Source organism: Scyliorhinus canicula, chromosome 6 (assembly GCF_902713615.1).
Source record: "Scyliorhinus canicula chromosome 6, sScyCan1.1, whole genome shotgun sequence".
Lineage (NCBI taxonomy): Eukaryota > Metazoa > Chordata > Chondrichthyes > Carcharhiniformes > Scyliorhinidae > Scyliorhinus > Scyliorhinus canicula.
This window is the reverse complement of record NC_052151.1, coordinates 6,832,065-6,847,404: the sequence shown is the minus strand read 5'-3', so window position 1 is coordinate 6,847,404 and position 15,340 is coordinate 6,832,065. Positions and strand designations below refer to the sequence as shown.

The following is a 15,340-nucleotide window of genomic DNA, read 5'->3' as shown; positions in this document are numbered from 1 at the left end:
TGAAAAATGGGTCTTGAAAAGATTGTCCCGCGCTTGGGAGCAATCTGTGCACAATAAGACAGCATTTAAGAAGCCCGAGGAGGCACAAACCGAGGTAGATATCCAAGCAGTAAGAGCGCACCAAAACCCCGCATGGGTAAATGAGGGACAGAACAGCCCCCCACAGAAGTCACAGGAATGTTTTAACTGCGGACAGTTAGGGCATTTTGCTAGGGAATGCAACGACCCACAGAAATCTCAGAGAGGCCAGCAGACAGGCACTCTGAACAGGAGCAGAGCGAAGCCTATTCACAGTATTGGGACGCACTCAGGACAGACCAATGTGGACGGAACGGACTGACGGTGTTCGGGCTCCCCCACTTGGGTCTGTGACACCCTCTAGGACAGATCCGGATGACCGGTAGTCACAGAGAAAATTCAGGGACAGCCCATAGAATTACTCTGGGACACAGGAGGGTCCCGCACGACCATTAATTCCTCCACTACTCCACAGGCAAGCATGTGGCCCACTACAGCCACAATAACACTCAGCGGCTTTACAGGACACTCACAGCAAGGAACCATTACAGCCCCTGTACCAATTCAGCTAGGGAATATCTCCACCAGACACCCCATTGTTTTAGTTAATCTGCCCCACACAGCAGAACACATACTTGGCATTGATTTTATGAATACCCACAGCCTGTCATTCGACCCAGTCAATCAGCATGTCTGGCGAATGGCAAAATCAGACAGAGCACCCGCAACGCTCACAGTAGGTGAATACGAACATAGGATTAGCGCAGTAGGAGTCTATTGTTTTGACCCGACCACGCTCAGCACGGACAAACAGGTTAGGGCAGTTTTAAACAAGCACAGGACTGCATTTGCCAGTCACCAGCACGACTGCGGCAGAATGACTGGACAAGTTCAGATTACAGGACCTGACCTGAAACCACAAAGACAGTATAGATTTCCCCTGGAAGCGGAGGGAGAAATCGGAAAGGTAATAGAGAGCTTATTAGAGCAGGGCGTACTAAGGACAGTAGCCTCCACTAATAATGCCCCTAATTGGCCAGTGAGGAAGCCCGACGGATCATGGCGTCTGACCATTGATTATCGGGAACTCAACAAAGTTACCCCAGCAGTAGCCCCCACGGTAGCAACAAGTCCCGAGACCATGCTCAAGCAGGGACTCAACTCCAAGTATTTTACGGTTTTGGACATTAGCAACGGCTTTTGGTCAATCCCATTGGCGAAGGCGTGCCAGTACAAATTCGCATTCACTTTTAAAGGTCAGCAGTACACGTGGACATGCCTCCCACAAGGATTCCACAACTCCCCCTCCATTTTCCACCGACAGCTGGCAAATGGACTATGAAAATTTTCCCGACCCGAATGTCTGGTACAGTATGTGGACGACCTATTACTGCAGACAGACACCAAGGCAGAGCACATCACGCTTCTGTCTGAACTCCTACACCTCTTACAGTCAATCGGATGTAAAGTTAACCCCAGAAAGGCCCAACTATTGGAGAATAAAGTGATGTATTTGGGTACAATCATCACGCACGGCAAACGCGAGATTGAGTTCAAAAGAATTGACTCGATCGTCAAATTGCCCCTTCCCCAAAATGTTTTAGTCCTCCGGTCGTTTTTAGGACTGGTTGGGTATTGTCAGAACCATATCGATGGTTTTGCGACCAAGGCAGCCCCACTTTCAGACCTCCTTAAGAAAGGAGCCCCTTGGGAATGGCTTCCGCAGCATACAGAGGCTGGGGAAGATTTAAAGAAAGCCCTTAGCGCAGCCCCTGCACTACAAGTTCCATACCCACTCTCCCCCTATGCAATTGAGGTAGCTAGCACCGATCTGACCCTCTCGGCCGTGCTCCTTCAGGAACGGCACGAGCAGCTACGACCAGTGGCTTATGCCTCCCGACTTTTAGACCCAGTAGAGCAAGGATTTTCAGCCTGCGAAAGGCACCTACTCGCAGTATTCTGGGCAGTATAGTACTTTTCGTACATTACCGGCCTAAGCCCCATAACGATTCTGACCGAACACACCCCCACACAGCTTCTATTGGACGGACGACTGAAGGACGGTTCAGTTAGCCAAATTAGGGCAGCTAGGTGGATACTTCTTTTACAAGGACGGGACATCACAGTGAAACGGACTAAGGCACACACCTTTTTAGCAGACAACCTCCAATACCCAGGAAAACCCCATGATTGTGAAATAGTAGCCCCCTCCACAACACAGGACCCTTCATTGCAAAGACGCCCCCCAGGAAGATAGGAAGTTCAACTCAAAGCCCCCAGCACACAGACACGTGTGCCCCCTTGAAGGTTTATGTGGATGGTCCATCCACTGTTTTAAATGGTGAGCGCATTACAGGATGCGGCATCTCTGTAGAGGATGCGCAGCGACGCGCATTTGAAGAGATATCGTTAAAGTTACCCGGTCACTTAGGCGCGCAGGCAGCAGAGCTCGCAGCCATAGCTTACATAGCGGACCACCCAGATTCGTTCCCCAGCCCAGCAGATATATATTCTGATAGTCTATATGTCTGCAACAGTTTGACGGATTTTCTTCCCCTGTGGAAGACAAGAGGTTTTGTTTCCGCGGATGGAAAGCCCCTTCCATCAGCCCCATTGCTCCGCCATATCCTAGAACAGGCAAAGGATAGGATTTATGGCATCATTAAAGTGAGAAGTCACCATCGATCATCGCCCCCTGGAAATGTGAAAGCTGACGCACTGGCAAAAGCCGGTTCCAGGCACGGACATGTTTGGACACCCCCAGCTAGCGCCCCTGTGAGTTCAGTTCAGGTCTCACAGACAAACATTGAGGACCTAGTACAGGCCCAAAAACAGGACAGTAATCTCAGGGAGATTAGTATAGGAAAGTTTTTGGCCCCGTACGACACGCTCTGACCACACATGATGGTGTGGTTTTCAAAGATAAACTGTATGTGGTTCCTGAGAAAGACAGGAATCAAATGATTGCCTTATTCCGATGACAGTCATGGACATCAAGGGATAGACCCCACCACAGGCCACCTGAGACAGCTCTGTTGGTGGCCAGATTTGAGAGAGGATGTAACGCACTACATCGATATTTGTTTGATTTGTGCTCAGAATAACCCGGAGAGGTATTCGAAGAAGGCACAGCTCAGTCACACTCGCCCCATTAATGGCCCCTGGACAAACCTCCAGATCGATTTTATAGGTCCATTGCCCCCTTGCAGGAATGGCTAAAGATACGTTTTGGTGGTCATTGATACGTTAACGAAATGGGTAGAGGCATTCCCATCTCGAACTAACACAGCCAAAACAACCGCTAAGATCCTAACACACCACATCTTTACTAGATGGGGACTCCCCAGAAGTATTGAATCAGACCAGGGATCTCATTTTACAGGACGGGTCATGAAGAACGTCCTGACCATATTCGGCATTAAACAAAATTACACATTGCGTACCACCCCCAGTCCAGCGGTATAGTGGAACGCATGAATCGGACTCTAAAATCGAGCCTTAGAAAGATGGTCCAGGAAAACAGTACCACTTGGGATTCAGTGCTCCCATTCGCACTTATGTTTTTAAGAAATACTGTTTCAGCCTCAACAGGTTTCATCCCACGCACACTCATGACCGGACGCCCCATGAAAGGATCTGAATTCCTTTTAGGACTCGACATGACCAGCCCAGAAGTGACGGCCCTCACACACGAGACAGCAGTAAAGTAATTAGTGGAAACTGTAAGGTCGGCTCAGTTAGCAGCCGCAGTTAAATTGGGAAAGAAAAGGAAACAGAGCAAGGCTTGTTTCGACAGAACAGTACATTCCACAGAGTTTCAGGTTGGACAACAGGTAATGTTATCTGTTTATAACCCCAGCACGTTTTTGGCCCCAAAATTTTCAGGTCCATACTCAATTGCGGACAAAATCAGCCCGTCAGTATATAAGATAAAGTACCCCAAACGGGAAGACTGCCTGGTTCCACATCAACCAGTTAAAGGCATATGGAACACAGTCCAACCACACACACCATGTCCTGCTAGACGCAGCAGAACACCACGCCCCGCCCACAAGAGACACATTTCCACCCTCCCCCTCACAGACCAGTTCCTCATCGGACTCGACCTCGACTCCGCCCACTGACTTCAGACCACGCCCCGAAACGCCCACAAGCTGCCACAGCAGAGACAGTGACTGTGACTTTGACGACAGCCACAGCCTCTCTACTGTCCTGATACACCAGACACCACACACACCAACTACGACCCCGACTACAGTGATTTGGAGATCACTTACATTAAAACACCAGACCCACACCCAGACCCACCGCCCAACTATGACAACCCCGACAACGTTCACACAAATTTGGACACGACCATTTGGCACCGAGACAACTCTTACAGGCTCGTCTGGAATGACGAGAGAGACCCTCGGTCACACAACTCACTCACAGCATGCCTGATCCATACAAGGGTATGGGATCCGGGAGAAGAGGATGACTTTAAGTCTGACTCCCGACACGGCAACCCCTTTGCGACCCTGTTCGCAGAGAATGAGGAGAATTGAGGTGTCCAGATGATGTAAAAAGAGGAACCGCTTGAGAGAGAAACGGTGTCCTTTCTGATGGAACCTGCAGTACGTTTGTTTCATGTTTGTTTTTGGATCAGTTCAGAACGACTAGGAGGATTGGCCACAAGACTTTCAGCTGAAAAGGTTGTGACCATCTCACATTTCGTCACCGTTCTCCTGTAGTGAAGATGTTTTGTTCCCGAGACCATTTCATAACTGCCCTTCTGATTCGACAGAAGTCTTGTCCGCAGATACCTCAGAGAACTTGCAAGACACCTTATAATCTGAAATGTCTGAAACCCAGCTAAAGGCTTCTCCCTTGAATCCACTGGGAGCTTCTGTTTGGAGGACAGAAGAGGCAACCCCCATGATGACTACATTCTTGCCCGTTCGTTTCAGGTCGCTCAGGCAGTGGAGAAACGGCATTGAGGACCCGCCCTGTCTGAGGACCACCCCACTGGTCAACTAAGCTCGGGTACAACACAGCACGCCCTACCCAGAGATTCCACCCAAATCCTGCCCGTCGCGGCCCATACGCAACTCATTCGAAAGTCTTATTTCTAAAAAGTTTGGTTTTGTTTCCTTTATTTTAGTAGCCCTTTGGTTGCCATTCCAGATGCTATTTACATCCAGAAACAGTGGGATGGTTAATTGCAAAGCCTGCTACACGGCTCGCAGTGGTACAGTATTTGAGCATATGCCTGGTCCTAAATTCGTTCTGGAAAAAAAAAAATGAGGGGAGTCACAGGGAGTGACTTGACCATTCGTAAAGGGAAAAATTGGCACAAGAGGACAGATATACTATCATTCGAGGTATTAAACAGAACACTAACGGATACTATGCTTGATCCTCTAGCTTTCGGACGTTCAAAGGAGGGACCAAAGCAGGATCAGTGCAAGATCACAGCAAGAAAAGAGAACAGAAGGAAGAGAAGAGAGAATGAAAATGACAGCCGCGACTGTATTTTTCTTCATCACTTTTGTATATTTGCACGTGGACGCGAACCCCCTTACCCCCGCCCCAGCCGTTAATGTTTCCCAGACACAGACCACTCCAAGCCCAGTAAACGGCAACAGTACCCCGACCTGGTGTACCAGATTCATGACTTGGTACTCCTTGTCATATGTCGTAGAATCGCTTTTGGCACTAGCGATTGTCTGCATCCTAGTTCAGACCCTTCGGACGAGGAAATGGCGAAGGAGAGCCTACCGCTCTCATACCTCGAGGGTATATGGGATGAGATCCCCTATCTTCGGTTTCCATCAGTCCCCCGAACCCCTTGAAATGTGAATCAAGGATTTTCTTTTCGTTTTGCCATGCCATGTAAATAAAAGAATGTTTCTAAATGTTTTGTACCTCTGAGCTTGACTGCCGAGTCAGAGAAATGTGCCATGAATGCTGCTATAAGTTTGTATTGATAGGAAGTTCAGAATGATTGACTGTAAGTGAGTGTAGTTTATTTAAGGATAGTTAGAGGTTCCCGTTGTGATTTTGGTAATGCATGTCCCCTATGACATAGCACCAAATTGAGATTGTGGATGAAATTTTTCTGCATAGTTGAGGAAAGTGCAGAGGCCATGGAACTCGCTGAGGTCAGGGAACACAGACACCGTACTTAGGTGATCCTTCACGCTTTTGCGTTAGGATCACAAGGAGCGAGTGTAGCCACCTGGGTTGGCCATTTCCTCACACAAAATGGAAGAACGCAAAGGTTACAGAGAAAAATGGACATTGGCAAAGAGACAAGCAGTCTGCAGAATCCCCTGTATTCTAGCTGCTACAGAAACCAGACAGAATTGTAACTAACGAGCTGCGCATATTAAGTGAGCGATTCACGGTGATTCCCAGGCACAATGGACACAACAGTTAACTGCAATCGCTACATTCTATGGAAGGTCAGACATCCCGGCGCCAGTGGAGTCTAAGACAAAGGACGCCAATAAGGTGGAAGGAACCGCCCGGCGATCGAGGAACAGCCTGTTATTGGGGAAATTCAAATCAATCGATTGGGAAGAGACCCGATCAATTGCACGTTTAGAGAGGGTCCGCCCAGAAGGAAGCAAAGCCCCTCGACCGATAAAAGTCAGGTCCCAGGACTGATTTGTTCTTCTTGACCAGCCGGCCCTCACAACAGAACACCTTTGCAGCAGAAGAAACCTGAGAAGGTATGGGGCAGCAGGGTAGCATGGTGGTTAGCATAAATGCTTCACAGCTCCAGGGTCCCAGGTTCGATTCCCGGCTGGGTCACTGTCTGTGTGGAGTCTGCACGTCCTCCCCCTGTGTGCGTGGGTTTCCTCCGGGTGCTCCGGTTTCCTCCCACAGTCCAAAGATGTGCGGGTTAGGTGGATTGGCCATGCTAAATTGCCCGTAGTGTCCTAATAAATGTAAGGTTAAGGGGGGGGGTTGTTGGGTTATGGGTATAGGGTGGATACGTGGGTTTGAGTAAGGGTGATCATGGCTCGGCACAACATTGAGGGCCGAAGGGCCTGTTCTGTGCTGTACTGTTCTATGTTCTATGTTCTAAGGCCTGGTCAGCAACCGCCATCAAGTAAGTGTCATACAACGCACGCTACGAGAGTAGACACTCCTGACCCCTTTAGTCCGCACCAACTGGAAGCCTGTGGATCCAGGACAAAGCAAGAGGCCATTGTTCCCTGATCCGGCAGTTCCCTTATTCCAGATAAGTATTGGCCTGGTAGTGGTAGGAACAGCCTAGTCTTTTAGTTTTATATGCATGAGTAGCAAATAACTGTGTAATAATAAACGTGTCTTGTTTGAACTTACTAACTGGTGTATTGAGTCATTGGTCTGAACTTGAACTTGAATCTTGTGGCGGTATCATAAGGATACCTGGCAACTCTAGAGCTAAGGAATAAAAAGAGCCAAATTGAGTGTAAAGCACACTCACCCAGAACGAGCAACAAACTGCACTGCCTGAGTACAGGACATCTCCAATACCACACAGACTGGCTGCCGAATGGGACTCAAACTGCACTGCCTGAGTACAGGACATCTCCAATAACACAGACTGGCTGCCGAATGGGACTCAAACTGCACTGCCCGAGTACAGGACATCTCCAATAACACAGAGTGGCTGCCGAATGGGACTCAAACTGCACTGCCTGAGTACAGGACATCTCCAATAACACACAGACTGGCTGCCGAATGGGACACAAACTGCACTGCCTGAGCACAGGACATCTCCAATAACATACAGACTGGCTGCCGAATGGGACACAAACTGCACTGCCTGTGCACAGGACATCTCCAATACCTCACAGACTGGCTGCCGAATGGGACTCAAACTGCACTGCCTGAGTACAGGACATCCCCAATAACACAGAGTGGCTGCCGAATGGGACTCAAACTGCACTGCCTGAGCACAGGACATCTCCAATAACACACAGACTGGCTGCGGAATGGGACTCAAACTGCACTGCCTGAGTACAGGACATCTCCAATAACACAGAGTGGCTGCCGAATGGGACTCAAACTGCACTGCCTGAGTACAGGACATCTCCAATAACACACAGACTGGCTGCCGAATGGGACACAAACTGCACTGCCTGAGTACAGGACATCTCCAATAACACACAGACTGGCTGCCGAATGGGACTCAAACTGCACTGCCTGAGCACAGGACATCTCCAATAACACACAGACTGGCTGCCGAATGGGACACAAACTGCACTGCCTGTGCACAGGACATCTCCAATAACACACAGACTGGCTGCCGAATGGGACTCAAACTGCACTGCCTGAGTACAGGACATCTCCAATAACACACAGACTGGCTGCCGAATGGGACTCAAACTGCACTGCCTGAGTACAGGACATCTCCAATAACACACAGACTGGCTGCCGAATGGGACTCAAACTGCACTGCCTGAGTACAGGACATCTCCAATAACACACAGACTGGCTGCCGAATGGGACTCAAACTGCACTGCCTGAGCACAGGACATCCCCAATACCTCACAGACTGGCTGCCGAATGGGATTCAAACTGCACTGCCTGAGCACAGGACATCTCCAATACCTCACAGACTGGCTGCCGAATGGGATTCAAACTGCACTGCCTGAGTACAGGACATCTCCAATAACACAGAGTGGCTGCCGAATGGGACTCAAACTGCACTGCCTGAGCACAGGACATCTCCAATAACACACAGACTGGCTGCCGAATGGGACACAAACTGCACTGCCTGAGTACAGGACATCTCCAATAACATACAGACTGGCTGCCGAATGGGACACAAACTGCACTGCCTGAGCACAGGACATCTCCAATAACACACAGACTGGCTGCGGAATGGGACTCAAACTGCACTGCCTGAGTACAGGACATCTCCAATAACACAGAGTGGCTGCCGAATGGGACTCAAACTGCACTGCCTGAGTACAGGACATCTCCAATAACACACAGACTGGCTGCCGAATGGGACACAAACTGCACTGCCTGAGCACAGGACATCTCCAATAACACACAGACTGGCTGCCGAATGGGACTCAAACTGCACTGCCTGAGCACAGGACATCCCCAATACCTCACAGACTGGCTGCCGAATGGGATTCAAACTGCACTGCCTGAGCACAGGACATCTCCAATACCTCACAGACTGGCTGCCGAATGGGACTCAAACTGCACTACCTGAGTACAGGACATCTCCAATAACACAGAGTGGCTGCCGAATGGGACTCAAACTGCACTGCCTGAGCACAGGACATCTCCAATAACACACAGACTGGCTGCGGAATGGGACTCAAACTGCACTGCCTGAGTACAGGACATCTCCAATAACACAGAGTGGCTGCCGAATGGGACTCAAACTGCACTGCCTGAGTACAGGACATCTCCAATAACACACAGACTGGCTGCCGAATGGGACACAAACTGCACTGCCTGAGCACAGGACATCTCCAATAACATACAGACTGGCTGCCGAATGGGACACAAACTGCACTGCCTGTGCACAGGACATCTCCAATAACACACAGACTGGCTGCCGAATGGGACTCAAACTGCACTGCCTGAGCACAGGACATCCCCAATACCTCACAGACTGGCTGCCGAATGGGATTCAAACTGCACTGCCTGAGCACAGGACATCTCCAATACCTCACAGACTGGCTGCCGAATGGGACTCAAACTGCACTACCTGAGTACAGGACATCTCCAATAACACAGAGTGGCTGCCGAATGGGACTCAAACTGCACTGCCTGAGCACAGGACATCTCCAATAACACACAGACTGGCTGCGGAATGGGACTCAAACTGCACTGCCTGAGTACAGGACATCTCCAATAACACAGAGTGGCTGCCGAATGGGACTCAAACTGCACTGCCTGAGTACAGGACATCTCCAATAACACACAGACTGGCTGCCGAATGGGACACAAACTGCACTGCCTGAGCACAGGACATCTCCAATAACACACAGACTGGCTGCCGAATGGGACACAAACTGCACTGCCTGTGCACAGGACATCTCCAATACCTCACAGACTGGCTGCCGAATGGGACTCAAACTGCACTGCCTGAGTACAGGACATCCCCAATAACACAGAGTGGCTGCCGAATGGGACTCAAACTGCACTGCCTGAGCACAGGACATCTCCAATAACACACAGACTGGCTGCGGAATGGGACTCAAACTGCACTGCCTGAGTACAGGACATCTCCAATAACACAGAGTGGCTGCCGAATGGGACTCAAACTGCACTGCCTGAGTACAGGACATCTCCAATAACACACAGACTGGCTGCCGAATGGGACACAAACTGCACTGCCTGAGTACAGGACATCTCCAATAACACACAGACTGGCTGCCGAATGGGACTCAAACTGCACTGCCTGAGCACAGGACATCTCCAATAACACACAGACTGGCTGCCGAATGGGACACAAACTGCACTGCCTGTGCACAGGACATCTCCAATACCACACAGACTGTCTGCCGAATTGGGACTCAAACTGCACTGCCTGAGCACAGGACATCTCCAATAACACACAGACTGGCTGCCGAATGGGACTCAAACTGCACTGCCTGAGCACAGGACATCTCCAATAACACACAGACTGGCTGCCGAATGGGACTCAAACTGCACTGCCTGAGCACAGGACATCTCCAATACCACACAGACTGGCTGCCGAATGGGACTCAAACTGCACTGCCTGAGCACAGGACATCTCCAATAACACACAGACTGGCTGCCGAATGGGACACAAACTGCACTGCCTGTGCACAGGACATCTCCAATAACACACAGACTGGCTGCCGAATGGGACTCAAACTGCACTACCTGAGTACAGGACATCTCCAATAACACAGAGTGGCTGCCGAATGGGACTCAAACTGCACTGCCTGAGCACAGGACATCTCCAATAACACACAGACTGGCTGCCGAATGGGACACAAACTGCACTGCCTGTGCACAGGACATCTCCAATACCACACAGACTGTCTGCCGAATTGGGACTCAAACTGCACTGCCTGAGCACAGGACATCCCCAATACCTCACAGACTGGCTGCCGAATGGGATTCAAACTGCACTGCCTGAGCACAGGACATCTCCAATACCTCACAGACTGGCTGCCGAATGGGACTCAAACTGCACTACCTGAGTACAGGACATCTCCAATAACACAGAGTGGCTGCCGAATGGGACTCAAACTGCACTGCCTGAGCACAGGACATCTCCAATAACACACAGACTGGCTGCGGAATGGGACTCAAACTGCACTGCCTGAGTACAGGACATCTCCAATAACACAGAGTGGCTGCCGAATGGGACTCAAACTGCACTGCCTGAGTACAGGACATCTCCAATAACACACAGACTGGCTGCCGAATGGGACACAAACTGCACTGCCTGAGCACAGGACATCTCCAATAACATACAGACTGGCTGCCGAATGGGACACAAACTGCACTGCCTGTGCACAGGACATCTCCAATAACACACAGACTGGCTGCCGAATGGGACTCAAACTGCACTGCCTGAGCACAGGACATCCCCAATACCTCACAGACTGGCTGCCGAATGGGATTCAAACTGCACTGCCTGAGCACAGGACATCTCCAATACCTCACAGACTGGCTGCCGAATGGGACTCAAACTGCACTACCTGAGTACAGGACATCTCCAATAACACAGAGTGGCTGCCGAATGGGACTCAAACTGCACTGCCTGAGCACAGGACATCTCCAATAACACACAGACTGGCTGCGGAATGGGACTCAAACTGCACTGCCTGAGTACAGGACATCTCCAATAACACAGAGTGGCTGCCGAATGGGACTCAAACTGCACTGCCTGAGTACAGGACATCTCCAATAACACACAGACTGGCTGCCGAATGGGACACAAACTGCACTGCCTGAGCACAGGACATCTCCAATAACATACAGACTGGCTGCCGAATGGGACACAAACTGCACTGCCTGTGCACAGGACATCTCCAATACCTCACAGACTGGCTGCCGAATGGGACTCAAACTGCACTGCCTGAGTACAGGACATCCCCAATAACACAGAGTGGCTGCCGAATGGGACTCAAACTGCACTGCCTGAGCACAGGACATCTCCAATAACACACAGACTGGCTGCCGAATGGGACTCAAACTGCACTGCCTGAGTACAGGACATCTCCAATAACACAGAGTGGCTGCCGAATGGGACTCAAACTGCACTGCCTGAGTACAGGACATCTCCAATAACACACAGACTGGCTGCCGAATGGGACTCAAACTGCACTGCCTGAGTACAGGACATCTCCAATAACACACAGACTGGCTGCCGAATGGGACTCAAACTGCACTGCCTGAGCACAGGACATCTCCAATAACACACAGACTGGCTGCCGAATGGGACACAAACTGCACTGCCTGTGCACAGGACATCTCCAATACCACACAGACTGTCTGCCGAATTGGGACTCAAACTGCACTGCCTGAGCACAGGACATCTCCAATAACACACAGACTGGCTGCCGAATGGGACTCAAACTGCACTGCCTGAGCACAGGACATCTCCAATAACACACAGACTGGCTGCCGAATGGGACTCAAACTGCACTGCCTGAGTACAGGACATCTCCAATACCACACAGACTGGCTGCCGAATGGGACTCAAACTGCACTGCCTGAGCACAGGACATCTCCAATAACACACAGACTGGCTGCCGAATGGGACACAAACTGCACTGCCTGAGCACAGGACATCTCCAATAACACACAGACTGGCTGCCGAATGGGACTCAAACTGCACTACCTGAGTACAGGACATCTCCAATAACACAGAGTGGCTGCCGAATGGGACTCAAACTGCACTGCCTGAGCACAGGACATCTCCAATAACACACAGACTGGCTGCGGAATGGGACTCAAACTGCACTGCCTGAGTACAGGACATCTCCAATAACACAGAGTGGCTGCCGAATGGGACTCAAACTGCACTGCCTGAGTACAGGACATCTCCAATAACACACAGACTGGCTGCCGAATGGGACACAAACTGCACTGCCTGAGCACAGGACATCTCCAATAACATACAGACTGGCTGCCGAATGGGACACAAACTGCACTGCCTGTGCACAGGACATCTCCAATACCTCACAGACTGGCTGCCGAATGGGACTCAAACTGCACTGCCTGAGTACAGGACATCCCCAATAACACAGAGTGGCTGCCGAATGGGACTCAAACTGCACTGCCTGAGCACAGGACATCTCCAATAACACACAGACTGGCTGCGGAATGGGACTCAAACTGCACTGCCTGAGTACAGGACATCTCCAATAACACAGAGTGGCTGCCGAATGGGACTCAAACTGCACTGCCTGAGTACAGGACATCTCCAATACCTCACAGACTGGCTGCCGAATGGGACTCAAACTGCACTACCTGAGTACAGGACATCTCCAATAACACAGAGTGGCTGCCGAATGGGACTCAAACTGCACTGCCTGAGCACAGGACATCTCCAATAACACACAGACTGGCTGCGGAATGGGACTCAAACTGCACTGCCTGAGTACAGGACATCTCCAATAACACAGAGTGGCTGCCGAATGGGACTCAAACTGCACTGCCTGAGTACAGGACATCTCCAATAACACACAGACTGGCTGCCGAATGGGACACAAACTGCACTGCCTGAGCACAGGACATCTCCAATAACATACAGACTGGCTGCCGAATGGGACACAAACTGCACTGCCTGTGCACAGGACATCTCCAATACCTCACAGACTGGCTGCCGAATGGGACTCAAACTGCACTGCCTGAGTACAGGACATCCCCAATAACACAGAGTGGCTGCCGAATGGGACTCAAACTGCACTGCCTGAGCACAGGACATCTCCAATAACACACAGACTGGCTGCGGAATGGGACTCAAACTGCACTGCCTGAGTACAGGACATCTCCAATAACACAGAGTGGCTGCCGAATGGGACTCAAACTGCACTGCCTGAGTACAGGACATCTCCAATAACACACAGACTGGCTGCCGAATGGGACACAAACTGCACTGCCTGAGTACAGGACATCTCCAATAACACACAGACTGGCTGCCGAATGGGACTCAAACTGCACTGCCTGAGCACAGGACATCTCCAATAACACACAGACTGGCTGCCGAATGGGACACAAACTGCACTGCCTGTGCACAGGACATCTCCAATACCACACAGACTGTCTGCCGAATTGGGACTCAAACTGCACTGCCTGAGCACAGGACATCTCCAATAACACACAGACTGGCTGCCGAATGGGACTCAAACTGCACTGCCTGAGCACAGGACATCTCCAATAACACACAGACTGGCTGCCGAATGGGACTCAAACTGCACTGCCTGAGTACAGGACATCTCCAATACCACACAGACTGGCTGCCGAATGGGACTCAAACTGCACTGCCTGAGTACAGGACATCCCCAATAACACAGAGTGGCTGCCGAATGGGACTCAAACTGCACTGCCTGAGTACAGGACATCTCCAATAACACAGACTGGCTGCCGAATGGGACTCAAACTGCACTGCCTGAGTACAGGACATCTCCAATAACACAGAGTGAACACTAAGGAAGTTACATTTCTCCAGACAAACTTCGGAGCGCATTGACAACTTTCACCAAAGAAAGACACGTGGAAAAAGCAACACCAACATCATTAAAAGGATGTTTCTGACTGGTAGGGGGAGTGAATGTTGTGGGTTTAAATACCGCCGCCTCGCCGGCTTTAATATAACTGAAATAAATCGATGTCCTCAGAGGCAGCAGCTGACCAGAGGAGGGAGGGGGGGGTCCATGGTTTGGGTTTTATTGCACATTGCGGCATCTGCATCCAGTACTGAGTATTACTGAAATACTGTTTAAAATTCTTACGTTCAAATCCAAGCCGGCAACTGAAACCAACTCCGTCCTTCCATCGACAGCACGCAATGGGCCAAGATGGTCCCTTCTCAATGACTCCAAGTTGTGAGGGCGCCCCCTTACACCCAGAGGCTGCAAGTACTCCTGATAATTCTGTTCCTCTGTTAAAGGATTTCGACACTCCTTGCAAGAATCAATCTTCAATTTTTGTTTTATAAATTTAGAGTTTTCAATTCTATTCTTTCCAATTAAGGGCCAATTTAACGTGGCCAAGCCACCTACCCTGCGCATCTTTATGTTGTGCGGTTGAGACCCACAAAGACACGGAGAGAATGTGCAAACTGCACACAGACCGGGATCGAACCTGGGTCCTCGGTGCCGTGAGGCAGCAG

At 50.4% G+C, this 15,340-nt stretch overlaps 1 protein-coding gene across 1 annotated transcript in view; it reads right to left on the bottom strand.

The window, feature by feature from the left end:
• The window catches only part of abcc10 (ATP-binding cassette, sub-family C (CFTR/MRP), member 10), a 317,294-nt gene extending 302,279 nt beyond the window's left edge, over window positions 1-15,015 (bottom strand). The window contains exon 1 of the mRNA XM_038798938.1: window positions 14,961-15,015. The gene's annotated coding sequence lies outside the window, so the exon portion shown is untranslated. The remainder of the gene's footprint in view (window positions 1-14,960) is intronic.
• Between the last annotated feature and the right edge of the window lie 325 nt (window positions 15,016-15,340).